Source organism: Brassica napus, assembly GCF_020379485.1.
Source record: "Brassica napus cultivar Da-Ae chromosome A1 unlocalized genomic scaffold, Da-Ae chrA01_Random_28, whole genome shotgun sequence".
Lineage (NCBI taxonomy): Eukaryota > Viridiplantae > Streptophyta > Magnoliopsida > Brassicales > Brassicaceae > Brassica > Brassica napus.
The window spans coordinates 1-3,743 of record NW_026013912.1 but is presented as its reverse complement, the minus strand read 5'-3'; the positions used below and the strand labels follow the sequence as shown (position 1 = coordinate 3,743).

The following is a 3,743-nucleotide window of genomic DNA, read 5'->3' as shown; positions in this document are numbered from 1 at the left end:
AATTTTATTGTTAGATTATTATTAATATTCTTGTGAATTATTAAGATTTTTTTAAAAATATTATAGATTTATATGATAATATAAATAACCATATAAACCATATGGATTAACTAATGAAATGGTCTTACTAAGACAAGGTAGATAAAAATAATGACTATATTATAATATAATAGATAATTAAATTTGTTATTATTTTCTAAATGCATAAATGTTTTCTAATAGATATTTTATTAATGTGTGATAGTTTTCATATAGATATTTATTAACTTATTTTCATCAAAACAAATACTGTTGACATTATTTAACAAATTTAAATCAAGTATCTTCACCTTTCTAGAATGACATTTTATTTTTTTTTAATTTAAGAATTAATACACTGGCACCTTCAACAAAATTTAATTTATCAAAACTATTATAAATTAAAAATTTATACAAAAGTTAATTACCGCAAGACATATGAAATATGTTTTTAAAATTATAAAAACTATTATTACATAACATGTAATGAATAAATCACTTTTCAAATGATAGTATCCTGCAATATTGCTGGAAATTATCTGGTTACATAAAACATCAGAAGAAGCAGCAGAAACGAGAATTAAAACCTTTCCAAATTTATTATAACTCAAAGAGAGGATTATAATAGAAAGTCAAATGAAAGTTGTTCAGGTGTTCTTGTTCAGGCCAGTTTTGTCCTTGACCACATCTGCAGCTCCTTGTGCCTTCTGCTTCATCTGTTGTCCAGCCTACATTCACGTTTACCGTTAAAAGACCGTATAAGTTTTTCTTCTGTAATGTACGTGTGTTTTGGTCTAATTTCAATATGGTTTTCTTATAAAAATACACGAGAGACTGAGAAAACTAACATGTTGCATGGAGTCTTGAGCTGAAGCAGCAGCATCTTTGGCCTTATCCATCAACCACTTGCCTTCTCCTGCGTTGACACATTTGAACATGTTCATAAGATACATTTTGCAAATCTAAAATAAATTTAACAACCCCGTTTAGTGAAAAGAAAACAATGGATTTACATATATATAGAAGTCTCTCATAGGTATGTATATCAACATGTATAACAAACAATCAATGACTTTTGACTGCAAGAGTTAACCTTAGTCTGGCCAGTGGCTTGGCCGGCTTGGTAGCTTAGGTTTTGCTTGTCTGACATTTTCTTTCTTGCTTAGAACTTAATCTGATGCTTTAATTGATTGCTTTGTGTCTGATGATGTAAAAATGTTGGGAGTGTTTGGTTGCTATTTATAACCCAAAGGGACGTGATTGGGTGTGTCCACGTGTTGAGGACACGACGATTGGTCCGAGAATGTTGCGTCCGTCGGTACGTGGCGCATTTAACCGTTTGACCAGGACATAAAAGACTCGTTAAGTACTTGTGTTTGTCGATCCCAGATCCGGAAAACTAGCCAAGTGATTATTCTTTCTAGGAAATCACACATCCGGTACAACACCATCTCTCATCTCAACCAGCTTCTCATAGAGCAGTATGGCCGCCTTGTTGGGAGTTCCTCTCTTGTATCAAAAGCTCGTAAAGGTTTCTTAAGCGTAAGGATCCAAATAATGCCTTCTAAAAGAGACCATTGAGAGGAAAACAAGTGTCTAAGGCCGGAGAGCTTAAAGCATGTTTGTTGGAGATACACTGAGTGGAACAAAACTTGTTAGTGGTTGTATTTGTATGTGCAAGTGCAACCTGTTATGTTCTAAACTTAGAGATCAATATCTTACAGTGCGCACGATAACAGAGAAAGAGAGAGAGAGTATAAAAACCCATAGATCATAATAGCAAATATAATTGTCTTACATATATTAAAACCAGAATTCATATAAAGTAAAAAGACACAACAACACAATGCTTAAGAAGAAGAGTAACTCAACTTCACAAGTCAATTATTCATTATTAATATTAAAAAAAAAAAAGCAAAAATAGTTCTGCTAGATTCCCTCGTCCTTCTCGTCCTCGCTGCTGCAGCTATTGTTGCTGCTCCACTCACACTTCAATGTAGATCTAGGCGACCCACAGTACTTGCCTAGCTTCTCAAACGTCTGATACATCACCGTTCCGCTCTCTTCTCCCAGAGACTCGAATGTCCTCTCTCTGCACCCGTAATCTTCCAAGTCTACACTTATCTCTGGCTTGTATGCGTTCACTCCAACGCTCGAGTGCACAGCCACAGAGAATTGTTTGGGCTCAAAGCAAGACAGAACCCTTGTCACCAGCTGGCTCAGGTCAATAGTGTTGAAGTCATAACCCACAGCTTCGAAGCTCGCGTAGCTAAACCCATCCTCAGGGGTCACATGGATAGTGGAGATTGCATCTCCTTCGATGGAGTTCATAGAGTAGCCGCAGGGCTCGAACTCAAAGTCGCAGATCTGGGACTGAGGAAGGATCTTTCTGATTCCGGAGTTGTCGGTCATTGAACCAGTCTCGCCATTCTTGTAGAAGACAGAGGCTTTCTCCCTGTCTAGACCAGTCATGCACATCTCGAGCGTGTAGACATTGTTGTTGCTGGAGGACTGGCAGAGGAGGCAGCATAGACATGCCATTTCTTAGTCTCATCATCATTACCCATCAAGTAGGCAACGCTGTTCAAACCCAGCTTAGTAAAGTGACCATCAAGAACAGAGACTTCCTCAGAGAAGCTCCGGTGAGGAAAAGGCTGGCCGCCAGGGCAGAGGAAGGAGCCGCGAGTGTACTTGACGGACTCGACACTCAGAGAGAGCTCACCGGCCAGCTTAAGAAGAGGCGGGATGGAGAGGAGGAGCTTGGTGGTGCCACAAGTCTTGATGATGACTTTGTAAGGGTAGACAAAGAAGCTGGACTCAGAGAGGACGTAAGAGTCCAAGTGATCGTTGGAGAGAGAGGACACGATCTCACATGCAGCAGGAGTGAGTATTTCGTCAAGCTGGGACCTGGTCAGAGCACGGAGACCCAGGCCCTTGGAGTCTTGGAAGATGCTTGGCTCGAAGAAAGAGACCTCGAGCCTCTTCTCGTAGCCTTCGAACCGATTGCAGACAAAGCCATGTCGCCTTGTAGTAAGAGGAGAGAACGATTGGATTGGGGAACCAAGCAGAAACGGAGCTTTGAAGAAAGAAAGTAAATTATAAACTGGAAACTAAAGAAAACTATAACTATAGTTGGAGACTCGGTGCACGCTACAACTCAGGATGGCCTCTTAGCGCACTGCAAGAAAGTAATAAAAAATAACATTGTTAAGAAACTTGATACTGTCATGATTGAAGAGGATAATAAAATGATGGGGAAGAAGCTTTACGTTGGAGTAGACAGAAGATTTGAATTTCTTGATTCCACCGTTGGGTCGAACGTCTTCAATGCTGTAACCGAGGGGAGCTTCGTAAAACAAGGAACTACTACTACTGCTAGACTTCTTTTTACCACCTTTAGATTCCATCATAAGCTCATTCACGCGTTCTGTAATCAAAAAAACCATATGGTTAGGTAAAGGTGAACAGATACTCATCAATGTTCAAAGTTTCAAAATTTCAATAACATATCTAAAAAAACGTTCAATACTCATTCTTAGATGAGACATATGATCAAATTGTTGCAGCAGATCTACAACTATGGTGAGCCTAAGATTACAGTTAACCCTTAAAAACAGTTATGTATATGTAACATTAATCAAATATAAGTATTTCAATTCAGATATAAAATCAATCTGTTATACAAAAACCAATAGCATATGCGTAGATCAATCGACAACGTTTAC

At 38.3% G+C, this 3,743-nt stretch overlaps 2 pseudogenes; both read right to left on the bottom strand.

Moving 5' to 3' along the window:
- Window positions 1–665: 665 nt before the first annotated feature.
- On the bottom strand, window positions 666–1,271 carry LOC125593896 (annotated as a pseudogene).
- Window positions 1,272–1,771: 500 nt separating this feature from the next.
- LOC125593897 lies at window positions 1,772–3,479 on the bottom strand (annotated as a pseudogene).
- Window positions 3,480–3,743: the final 264 nt, after the last annotated feature.